The sequence below is a fragment of the Equus asinus genome, chromosome 7 (assembly GCF_041296235.1).
Source record: "Equus asinus isolate D_3611 breed Donkey chromosome 7, EquAss-T2T_v2, whole genome shotgun sequence".
NCBI lineage: Eukaryota > Metazoa > Chordata > Mammalia > Perissodactyla > Equidae > Equus > Equus asinus.
Window position 1 is genome coordinate 43996347 of NC_091796.1, and position 13688 is coordinate 44010034.

Below are 13688 nucleotides of genomic sequence, written 5' to 3' on the forward strand. Positions count from 1 at the left end.
AGGTGCCTACTCCTGACAGAGCTGACAAGGACTATTCCAGTGGGCTCAGTAAATAAAAATCACAGCGAGAAAATAAAAGCTTATCTAAAAGTAACTATTATGTGTTCTGGAAAGAGACAATCACAATTTCTCAAAGAGTGGGCAGAAAGTGATCCAACAATTTTTGTTGAACGCCAAAGGGACTTTACACAACACCTTATAAGTTGGCCAACACTTCTAAGGTGCTGTCACCACAAAACCAGTGAAAAGAATTTTCTTTTTCCAGCTTAGATACACAATTAATGCTGTCAAATACTTTTCTCTTCTGCAAAAGGTTAGGAGGGAGGGATAAATGCAATTACACAGTTCCCTGACAAACTCCTTCCAAATTTCCGTTCTAAATCAGCCCCATGCTTTCATAATGCCTACAATTATAGAAACATAGGATTGCATTTGTGTCTCTATAATAGGCAAAACAAATAGTCACTTGTCAATTCTTATCTTCTTTGACCTTTCATGGCATTTGGTGCTGTTAAATTTCTGCCTACTTGGTGAAACATCTTCCTCTATAAACTTCCCTAAAATTTTTTTCTCTCTTTCTTTATCTCTCTTTAATATTTTTGTTTATTTCCTTTTTTGGTCCTCAGTTGCAGAGAGTTGCATTAATTATGCTCCTATTATTGCCCACATTTTTTAACACTTCTCGTCTTTTCAAGGATATATCTTTGAGCATATGCACATGTAGGTTAATATTCATTTATTATTTTTTATCTTTTTATGTCTATTCCCCATTCACATTGTCCTTAGCTCCCACAGCCAAATGTTCTAGTGCATTTGATATGTTTCTTTGAATTTGTATGTATCCTTCTAAAATATGTAGTTTGACTCATTTGTTTTTACCTTACTTAACTTATATTGTGTTAGGCCTTATACTATACTTCTTTTTTTCACTCACCACTAAGTATTTCAGATCCAAACATGTTGCTTTGTATATATCTAATAAGTTCCTTCTAACTACTTGGCATTACAGAGTAACAATCGGCTTTTGTGAGGTTGCGCTAGAGTAACAAACATCACCTGAAATCTAATGACCTATAAAAGCAAAGGCTTAATTCTTATTTGCACTATACGTTTGTGTTTCTGCTCTGCATCCTCTTCACACTGGGATCTAGGTTGAAAGAAAAGCCCCTATCTAGAATAGAGTCATTCTTCTGACAGAAGAAAAAGAGACCTGGAGGATACATTCCATAGTTCTTAAACCTTCTGCTTAGAAAAGTACGTGCCATTTCCATTCGTATTTCAACAATCAAGATAAATCATGTCTCCAAGTGTGACAGGGATTGGGTGAGAAATATAGTCTTTTCACAGGATGGGCCCAATGGGGAGGATCTCATAAGGAGTACAGTGAATATTTTAATAATAATACATCTGCCACTCAGGCTATATATTTACCACACTCTCCATTTCCCCATTTATTAGCACTTTGTTTGTCTCTAATGTTCCAGTTTCACAGATGACAATTTCATAAATGTTTCCTACTTGTCCCATAAGTATCAAGGGAAAATTTCTCTGGAATATAGACTCAAAGTGAAATTATTGAATTATAAACACATGCTGGAATTGAGGAACAACTGAGATTGCTCTGCAAGGTGACTACAAAAGTCTATACTTTCAGTATCAGTACACAAAATCACGTGATTTCCTATATGGCAGTGATCACTAGTCATCAACTAATTTGCTTCTTTTTGAAAATCTAATGGATAATGAGTAATAGTTCATTGTTTTAATGTTCATTTTTTTTCTTATCTGCAGTCATTTTAAGTACTTATTCATATAGTTGTCTCTTTCTTAGGATTTTTTATGTCCTTTTGCTCACCCCACATACCCTAATGTCTCTATAAATAATTTTGTTGTTTCCCCAGACTTTATCCCTGAGACTTTTGTTTCATCTGCTGAATATCTGTTGAGGCTCCCATTCCACTCCTATATTTTCAACAGCCACTTATACCCAAATAGATCTCACATTTATCTCTGTGTTTCACTTCCAACTGTTATCAAGCACCTCACTCTTAGTCTGTTGATTACTAATAGGTCATCCTAAAGGGTTTTTTTTTTTTTTTTTTTTTTTTTACCTCCAGTAACTCTCTGGTTATAATCTGCCCTGCTTGGGCCTGATGTCCCATATATCACTTCCATTTGATAATGGGCTGCTGCTGTACACACTCAACTTTATGGCTTGGCAGGTCAGATGACGTCCAGTTGATGATAGGCAGCTCAGGTCACGTGGTAACTTGGTGACCCATACTTAAGCATTCAGTCTCTGCTAAGTTGCAGTAGCAAGCCAAAAGCAGTTTCTCAAAAGGAGAGTAGTTATCCACAGAAGATGGCAGAAAATCAGAAGATGGCCAAAATTAGAAGGGCCTGTGCTGTGGTTCATGTACAGGGACCTGCAAAGGCTCCAAACAGCATCCCTCTCTGCCACTGCCACTTTAAGCACCATTGGATCTGCTGGATCATATGGCCCAAGTGACAGAACACTTGCACAGCAGTCTGGACCTGTTAATGAGCCCTCTCTTTTTCTGGGCCCCACTCAAAACTAGCAGCTTAATGGGTCTTTAGTTAAATATGGCAGAGTAACACACCCAAATGAGGAATTCATTGCCTTAAAATTCCAAAGAGGCTCATTAGGTGTTATGCTCTGTTTTGATTCTAAGAGGGTACAAATGAAACAAATTATCCTTCACCTTACAAAGGATATCTTGATATGCCCACACCTCTGGTCTTCTAGAAATTTTATTGAAGCATAACACCGCTGAGTTTTTGTCAGTTTTATTTCCCACTCCCCAACACATCAATACCTTACCAATAAGTTTTGAGTAGTTGCTACTTTTTCCCAAGTTTAATGTAATGGACCAGTGTGATATCTAGTGAAGGGCAAAGGCAATCAAGATCCTTGTGAACTAAATTTTGACACAGCACTGGAGAGTTGATGTCATGGACTTAAGTTTGACACCTAAAACCTTTATGTTAAAGTCTTAACCTCCAAAGTTATTGTGTTTGGAGTTAGAGCCTTTAAGGACATAACTAAGATTAAATGATGTCCTAAGGGTGAAGCCCTCATCCAATAGCACTGGTGTCCTCATAAAAAGAGAGAGAGATACCAGGGATGCACATGCACTTGGGAAAGGCCAGGTGAGGACACAATGGGAAGGTAGCCATATGCAAGCCAAGGAGAGAGATCTCGAGAGCAACCAAACTTGCTGGCACTTTGACTTCTAGCCTCCAGAACTGTGGGGAAATAAATTTTTGTTGTTTAAGCCACCCTATCTGTGATATTATTTTTTAATGTCAGCCCTAGAAGGCTAATGTAGTTGATATACCCCTGAGGTAGGACAGTGAAGGTGTGTTACTGGCCTTGCCATCTGAAAGCACACTGTTTCTGATGGTCCTTATTAACAGGGATGGGGGAAAAAAAAGCATTTGCCAGATCAATAGCTGCATATCAGGTACCAGAGAATGCATTAATTTGCTCAAGCAACAAAACCACATCTGGTGCAGCAGTTACAATTGGAGTCACCACCTGACCAAGCTTGTGATAATCCGCTGTCATTCTCCAAAATCCATCTGTATTCTTCACAGGCCAAATAGGCAAGTTGAATGGGAATATAGTCAAAATTATTACTCCTGCATCTTTCAAGTTGTCGATGATGGCACTAATGTCTGCAATCCTTCCAGGAGCCAGATGTCGCTTTTTGTTTACTATTTTCCTAGGTAGGGGCAGTTCTAATGGCTTCCATTTGGCATTTCTCAGCACAGTAGTCCCACTCCACAGGTCAGGAAACCAATGTGGGGATTCTGCCAGCTGTTGAGTATATCTCTTCCAATTATTTATTTTGGAACTAAGGAAATAACCACAGAATGTGGTTGGGGACACACTGAGACCACTGTGAGGCAGACCTGAGCTAAAACACCATTGATCATATGATCACCGTAAGTCCCTTCTCTGACTAGGAAGCACAGTGACATTTTGGGTCTCCTGGAATTAGGGTCACTTCAGAGGCAGTGTCTAGTATATCCTGAAATGTCTGATTATTTCTTTTCCCCCAATGCACAGTTACTCTTGCAAAAGGACATGGGTCCTTTTGGGGGAGGCCGGAGAAAAATTAACAGTATAAGTTTTTGGCAGTGTACTAGGGGCTTTCCTCAAGGGGACTTGGTCTCCGCTTGACTCAAGATGCTTTGAGTCTGTAAATTGGCTTCTGACTGGGAATGGATTGATGGGACCATGATTCTGTTTTTATGATTCATTTATGTTTTTATGGTTAAACTTTTGTTCACTTAACCTGGAACTTTTCTACTTATACAGATGAAGTAAAAATTTAGTAGACTTTCTATCTCCTTCACTTCTAGGAACAACATGATCAACCAGCTGATGCCATTGGCCTGCCCAAGTCAGACTGCTCTATTTCTGCTTTGACTCTGTTGTCCATTACAGTAACTACACATACCTTGCCTTTAGCAGTTGAGTGCCGCCACCTGGCCCTGCTACCCTATGATCTGATTACTTCTCCCATTACATGTAAGTTTCCCAATTCAGGGACCACAGTTCCCACTGTAAGATCTGGCCTACACAGAAGAGCCATTGCAGATCTCTTCAAGAATGCTTAAAATTGATTTCTTACAGTCAAGGTGAAAGGTATGCACTCGGGACCCTCCCAGGGTGGGTGAGTAGGTCCTAAATGACAAATCTACTCAAACATTCTCGTCTTCCTGTGTCTTTGAATCTCTTCCTCTACAGTAAACCAAGACAGGTCTGGTATTTCTAACTCATTTACTATGAGCTACCATTTGGTTCATGTTTTAGCCAACCATTTAGAGCTCTTTCTAACTCTCTGAGCTACAACATTAAATGCAGAATCTCTGCTTAGTGGGTCCCCCATGTCAATAAATTCAGCCTGATCTAATTTTGTTTCTTCCACCATCATCCCACTCCATTAATATCCATTTCCATGTATATTCTTTGAATTTCGGTCTATATGAACTAGAAAGTTCAACTTGTTCTTTTGAAGTGTAGCATATCTCTTCATGGATGGCACTTTGTACCTCACTCAGGGGCCTGCTGGGGCTTGAATCTACTTATAGGTCTAGAAGCAAAAAGGGGCAGTGGGTGTCTGTCCTGAGAATCTGCATTGTCTTACAAGGCAACTGCTTCCAGGGAGTCCATTACAGTTTCCTCAGGCAATGTAGGATTAATTCCCTCAGATGAGGGTGGTGAGGCTGCTTCTACTCAAAAGAAAGACTCATCAGAATTGACTCAAGAACAAATAAAAACTCTGAATTGTCTAATATCTGTTAAAGATAGTGAGGTTACAGTTAAAAACATTTCCACAAAGAAAACCCTAAGCCAATATGACAACACTGGCGATTTCTATCAAATATTTAAGGAAGACATAATATGAGTCTTACATAAAATCTTGTTCAGTAAATAGAGGAAGAGGGAACACTTACCAACTGATTTTATGATACCAAACTGGACAAAAACTATATAAGGAAAGATTGCTTATGAATATGTATACAAAAAATTAAAAATTTTTAGGAAATCAAATCCAACAATATATGAAAGAGAGCAAGATAAAGTTGGGCTTATTCCATAAATGCAAGATTGGTTTAATGTTCAAAAATTTTATTTAAAAAAACACAACAGAGTAATGAAGGAAGATCATGTGATCATCTCAATAGATGCAGAAAAAGCATTTGACAAAATTTAAAATGCAATCATGATGAAAAGACCTCTGCAAACCAAAACTAAAAGAAATTTCTTAAACCTGAGCAATAGTATCTAGCATTTATGTGGAATTGCAAAGAAGCCAGACACAAAAGAGTACATACTGTGTGACTTCATTTTTGTGATGTCGTTGAGCAGGAAAAATTATTTATGGAAATAAAAACCAGAACAATGGTAACTCATGGGATTGTGGGGATTTATTAGATGAGAACTTTCTGGATTGGTGGAAATGTTCTTTATCTTGTTTGAGGGTATTGTTTACAGGATGTATGCATTTGTCAAACTCATTGAGTTTTGCATTTAAGACTTGTACCTTTCACTGGGCACAAATTTTACATCAATAATTTAAAAATGTGAAATTCTATGAAGGATGTGTCTAAGCAGATCTTTGTAGGAGATTTGGTGTCTAGAAAAAGATGAGATAAATATAGAGGAAGCATGAGAAATCAGGTAGAAACATTAATAAGCAAAAGGGCCACAAAGTAACAGCCTGGGTGAAACAGGAAAATCAGGTACTACTTAGGAAAGATTTTTCTATCCTAAACTAAATTTGAGGGATTATATTTAATAGATGAAGGGACACATTCTAGGCAAGAAAGGGATCAATGATAGTCGGATTGGGGGAAATTTAGTTTATTAAGTAAAGAAACTCAACAGCAAACCCATTAGGATACCAATACCAGATTATTCAAATAACTTGTTAAAGGCCTATGTTGGAAGAGACAGTAGAAAATAAGAGGAAGAGGAGGTACATGCAATGGCCAATGGCAGCAGAAGTGGAAAAACTGCAGAACTGTTTTTCTCAGTCATGCAGCATCACTTTTGATTCCAACAGCCATGATATTCCCTCCTGTGTAAGTCTGATCTCTGTCCATGCATTTGCTCTAGCTGTGTGAGAAACTAATTCCCACTGCCTGCTGATTTGAGACTAAGTGCAAGTTTAAGAAGGTCTTCAGCTTGTCAATTTCCCCTGCTAGGCTCTGCGGAGGGCCTGTGGCCTGGGCATCATGACCTCACTCAGAGATCAGCCCGAGGTGCATGGCTTCTCCAGGGGGTGGTGCAGCAAGGTGCAAAGAGTCAGTTTGTGACACTTTTATGTCCTAAAGGATTACAGTCAGCCCTATTTGAGTTTTATGTACCCAGTGGGAGAGTAAAGGAGATAATGTTCGGGAGTACTTTGCATTTAAATGATTCCTTTATTCAAAGAGATTTACAAATGTTATATCATTAAACAAGGTTCCCTTTGAGGTACATTAGAAGCAAATACAAAATTGTAATGCCTATTTCACAGTGGGACAATATTATGTGGTTCAGGAAGACAGGCCTAAGGAATGTCATTGGAGAACAGTGCACACTAATCAATATGTAACAATAATAACATCTTATATAGCTTTAATTCTGCCTCTCTCACTGGCTCTAGAATTTTCTAATAAATGCTTGATCTCTTTAAAACTACTTGCCTTTCTCTCCTAAATGGGACTAATAATAGTTTTCCTTTTTATCTCATAAGTTGTTATGAGCATCAAATAAGATAATACATATGGAAACAGACAGGTAAAAATTGTACAAATGTAAGAAGGAATGAAAGAAGGACCATTTCTTGTCTCTCCTCCTACTAACACTTACCCAACTAGTACAGAACCTTGCACAAAGCAGGCCTTCAATACATACACTATTGTTGTTGGCTAATAAGGTATCAGGAACTTCAAGACACATGATATTAAGCCTTAACTTTGAACTGTATGGTTTTTAACATTTAAAGACATATTAAGGTCATTCTCTTTGTTTTAAAAATAAAGACTCTAAGTACTAGTGCATTTATCTGGATTGCTAAATGATACACAGATAGTTAAGGACAGGTCTGGAATTAGACTCTAGATGATGTAGGGCGTTGCATTTAGCACTTTTTAGACGATGGTTATAAAGGATTCAATTTAGTTTAAGGTAAGCTTTTCAAATGTTTGAATCATGTAAAGGAATTTCAAGGAAAAGGAAGTATCAGAACAGTTAAAAACCAAGCCTCAAGAATGAAACGACATGACGAAATGAATAGATAAATATTCTTGTTCTGAAGGAAGAAAATATAAATATATATATATATATGAAGATGATTATTAATTTTCTTTAGTGAGGATGATTGGCCCTGAGCTAACATCTGTTGCCTATCTTCCTCCTTTTGCTTAAGGAAGATTGTCACTGACCCAACATCTGTGCTAATCTTCCTCTATTTTATATGTGGGACACCACCACAGCATGGCTTGATGCGTGGTGTGTATGTCCATGTCCAGGATCTGAACCCCCAGACCCCAGGCTGCCAAAGCAGAGTGCATGAACTTAACCACTATGCCATGGGGCCAGCCCCAATGGTTATTACTTTTTAAAGCAGGAAAAATAAATTTAGTTATAAAAGTCCATAAAAACCTGTTGAGAGATTAAAGATCATAGGTAGCACAATTGTAAAAGAAGGTAACATTATTTGGTAAAATTTTCTTAATTAGACCCTCCTAATTTTGAGTTTTGATAATGTGTACAGTGCTTAAGCCAAATACAACTTCATATATCTGTGTTTTTAAAAAGGCACATTAAAGAAATATTTGGGCAGTGGCACATATTTACAGATAATCTGTTTACAGATGACATTGTAAATAAGAGCCTTAAAAGCACTAATTTGCATCTTTGACTTACGCTCTTTGCTAATCACCTTTTGCTTGTGAAGGCAGAATTTTGGCAGTGCACTTCAAGCTAAGCACTTATGACTGGAAGTCATAAAAGTTCATTCATTTTTAAAAGCCTACAATTCAAATCTTTAGCCTTTTAAAATTGACCAACTTCTACTTACAAATTACCTGGAATCAGTAACTTAACCAGTGGAACAAAGGCAAAAGAAGATGAAGGAGAACCCAAGTCTTGCAGATTTGGAAGCAAAATGATTGTCCATCAAATTCAGTTCGAACTTTGAGTGCGGATTAGGAAGGGGGAAAGGAGGAAGGATTGCCAGCCATCAGAATTAGAGCTGTCCAAAGCACAATTGAGGAATTGTAAATTTGACTTTGAAATCCTTGATGAAAAGACGCTATAGGAAACATAATTATTAGCATACTGTTTAATGTTTTAATTGGATGCATTTTGCTGTGCTGTGCCAAAGTGATTTTTGAAGTTGATTGAGTTTTTGCCTTCCTCCCTATTCTTTAAAGCTCAATCAACCTTAGTAAAAGAGGAAAAGGAGGCAGATTACATAAAAGAAGGAAAAAACGAATGATTTAAGAATGTGTGGTTTTCCCTCACATGAAAGATCACTCTTAAGTTTCTCATTTAGGGGTAACATCCATTCTTTTAAAGAGAAAAGAATATTATATTAGGCAGCAAATCATTTTGTTGTTGAGTGTTTAGAGGAGTTCTGTTTATTGTATTAAGTTATCCTGGCATCTGTGCAATGCTCTACTGGCTTTGATTATAAAGGCCTTTAATCATTGATAGAATTTATTTAAATGTAGCTTTCTTTGTGTTTGCATAAGCCCAATTGCTGTTATTTCCTAAAAATTAAAAAGCACAGTATCAACAAACTATAATTTTAATTTATTTAATTGTAATTTAACAGTGATCAGTATGGAAAAGATAGAATATTTCCTGAAAAAACCCACAAATTTTACAAGTATATTTTAGTAGGTTTAGCATTTTGTTAATACATAAAACCAAAATACAGTCATTAAAGACTTAACACTTTTCTTTCAGCCATATAGATTATTCTTTGCAAATCACTCATCAGGAAAAAAAACATGTAGTCTCAATTCATGTGAAGGTTCTTTGATCTTCGTATAAATAAACAGGCTGCCTTCCTCTCATAGGATTCTTCTTGAATATGATTTCTTTCATCAAGTAGTTTATCTCATCTCTGTGAACATCAAGGTAGTTTGCTTCAGAACTTCAAACAGGCATTTCCTACGCATTTACAGGAAATATATTAAGCACTATAAATGGCAAACTTCCTTTCAACTTCCCAGCAAGACAGAGTGGGAGACATTTTATGTTGCACCCCAACTGGTAAAAGGCATGTCCTACATGTAGTCATAATACTTACAAACACCAAGCTTTCCCTTACCTTGAAGGCAAAAAAAGGAAACTCGTATGCTGAAAAGATGAGTGAGCTTGACAGACCAAGGGCAGGAAATCAAGAACAGATGACTGAAGAGAAGGCCATAGGCTATAAAGAGTTTTAAGACTAAACGTTAATTACAATAAGAAAGTTTACAATAGAAAATTCAGTGAAATGGGTCCAAATATCAGACATAGCATTAGTTTAGGTTGAGAGGGTCAATGAGGATTTGATCTGTTCTTAGTTTTTCAAGCTGGCTCTCGCTTGCTTGAGTTTTTTAACTCCCAGTTGGCTCAGAACTTTGTGATTCTTGGCACTGTGTGAAATGCATTTTTTCAGGTCTTTGAAGGTTGACCAATTTCTTTGCTGACTGAACCAGTCAGCTGGCTGTGAAGCCAATTTTCTTAGCTTCAGCACACAGGGCATCTTTTTATTTTTTATTCATAAATTGAAGAATTTTTTTAATTGCCTATAAATTAATATGGAGCAATGATATTTTCATGTCTTGATATTTATACTGTAAATTGATACTCTTATTGAGGAAGTTTTCTTCAGAATTTCTTTTTTACTATGGCAGAATGGAAAAAGCATAGATTCCATTTTAGGGAATAAATGTAATATATACACTTTTTGTTCTGAATTCTAGGAAGAGTTGTTTAACTCATCAATAATCATGACAATTGACAATATCTCTCATTTGCTCAGGACTTATGCTTTTTCATAACAATTCAATACCATAGTCATTTATTGGACAAGGCTTAATAGGATGAAAAGGATATCTAGGAACTATTGTACACTGTTGGTGGAAATGAAAATTGGTATAGTCATTATGGAAAACAGTATGGAGCTTCTTCAAAACATTAAAAATAGAAATAGCGATCCCATTTCTGGGTATATATACTAAAGAAAATAAAGTCAGTTTATAGAAGAGATATTTGCACTTCTATATTCAGTGCAGCATTACTCACAATAGCCAAGACATGGAAACAACCTAAGTGCTGCGGACAGATGAATGGAGAGAGAAAATGTGATATATATATATATATATACATATATATACACACACGCACACAAATACAGAATGGAATGGTATTCAACCTCAAAATAGAAGGAAATCCTGCTGTTCTGTTTTGCAATAACAAGGATGAACTTAAAGGACATTATGTTAAGTGAAATAAGCCAGCCACAGAAAGATAAGCAATACACGATCTCACTATTACATGGAATTTAAACAAATCAAACTCATAAAATCAGACTAGAAGGGTGGTTGCCAGGGGCTGGGAGGAGGGAGAAATGGGAAGGTGTTGGACAAAGGTACAAAGTTTCAGTTATGTAGGATGAAAAAGTTCTTGGGATCCAATATACAGCCTGGTGACTATGGTTAATCATACTGTATTGTATACTTGAAATTTGCTAAAAGAGTAGATGTTAAGTGTTCTCACCACACACACAAAGGTAACTATGTAAGGTGATGGATATGTTAAGTAGCTTGATTGTGGTAATCATTTCATAATATATATATTTATATCAAAATATCATGCTGTACATCTTAAATATATATAATTTTTATTTCTCAATTAAACTGTAAAAAAGAAAAAGATGACTACAACCTTTTTCCTGACTGCTAGGCAATCACTCTGTTATTGGATAAATACCCATATGCCTAAAAACTCCTAGCCAAAGGAGGCATCACTTTCATTATAGAGGTTTATTGATTGACTGATTTTTTTTTGAGGAAGATTAGCCCTGAGCTAACTACTTCCAATCCTCCTCTTTTTGCTGAGGAAGACTGGCCCTCAGCTAACATCTGTGCCATATTCCTCTACTTTATAGGTGGGACACCTACCACAGCATGGCTTTTGCCAAGCGGTGCCATGTCTGCACTTGGGATCCTAACCAGCAAACCCTGGGCCGCCGAGAAGCAGAACATGCAAACTTAACCACTGCGCCACCAGGCCGACCATGTAGAGGTTTATTTAAAAAAGTGTTATTAAAGACTATTAAAGGAGATAATATTTTTCTAGGATTCATGAACTGGGATTGCTTGATAGAGGAGATTGTACTTGACATGTCTTGAATGATAAATAGAATTTACCTATATAGGTAGATATTGGAGATAAGGCAATGGAAACCATTTAAATAGAAAAATGAGTATCTAAATTACATGTAAATATCTATGGTGCATCTATGGTGCCTGAAGTATGGCCATCATGGGCACATATATTGAGGAGAGATATTTTCACATATATTTTTTGGCATTGGAGAAGCAGTGCAGCATAGTAGTTAAGAGCTCAGGGTCTTATGTCAGGGACTCTGGTTCAAATCTTGGTTTAGCACTAGTAGTAACATAGCCTTGGGCTAGTTACTTAGATTGGTAAGCTTTAGTTTCCATAGCTACAAACTAGTGGGCATAATAAAACTTGCTTACTATTCAAAAATAGATTAAATAATGCAGTAAAGAGTTTTTCATGACTCCAAGAACATAAAACAAACAGTAATTGTTATCCAGTTAATTACCTGAAAATTACCACGGCAGAATGTTCAATATATTCTTTTTTCATTTTTCTAAATATGAAAGCTCTAAATGGAGAAATGCTATTAAAATTGCCTGGTGCAATATAATCTAAAAGTCATATCTTCTAACTGTAGTCTATAGATATGTCCATTATAATAATTTACTACTGTGTAATTTTATATTGTCCATCTTCTTAAATTATAAATAGCTATGGTATCTCCAAGTCTTTATTCAAATTTTCCTCTTAAGCAGAAAGACCATATCTAGAAAATGGGTTCATACTTTTGCTAGAGGGAAAAGCTCTTGTTCTTTCTTTTGAAACATTGAAACTCAAAAAGGGAAGAGACCCAGATAGAATCTGAAGAATAAGTTTATCAATTCTCTTTATATCCATCTGAAAATGATAACTGTCATCAATTCTTTCTGCACATGTTCTGGGAGACATTCATCCATTCATATGTCCCCCGATTTATTTATTTACTTATTTATTTTTAAAATGCATACTAAGCATTTATCATATTCACAAAAAAGATGTCACAGTCCAGTATGAGAGATATAAGTGAGGATATAAGTAGTATAAGACAGTAGGGTACCATTTGTTAAAGAAATCAAAGTGCACTGGAGACATGATTGAATCATTAAAGCCAAAAAATATTGCGAGATACACTCATTTTATTGTATTTATTAAAACTTGAAGGTATTGCTGAAGATATTTTATCTAATGAAACCCTTTTGACTCCCCCAAACTGAAGAAATTGAGATCTTAATTGCTTCTGGTTCAACAGGCAACTTTCCACTCATTTAATTTCCTTCTTCCTTTTACTTCTTTCCACTCAAATGAGTCCTTGAACCCTGCAGCTCTTTTCTAGTCATCACTATGACAGACCTCTGCTATTCCAGAACAATTTCAATCTTTTGAAATTACTTCATCATGAAGAGAAGTTTCTTCTCTTCTCAAAAATTGCAACATTTCTGTTGAAGATACACTTTATTTCTGAAATAAAGTATTTTTCACTCTTTTTTGTCACTAACCTTTAATGATGTATCACTTTCTTCTAATACTGTGAATGACATGGAACTATTCTCTCTTCAAAATAACAAACTGGAGCTGCTTGTTTCATACCATAAATTCTTTATGTAATCCTTTATGTCACATGTCCCATGTGAATTAAATATAGCTTAAGCCTTTACTAGGCCCTCCAACCAACCACATTCATTTAATTCATCTGTTACATTTTTTCTTATATTTACATTCCAAATAAATTTGGTTGCAAAATCAGATTTTCTATATATCCTGTTCTTATGAACAGTTTCTT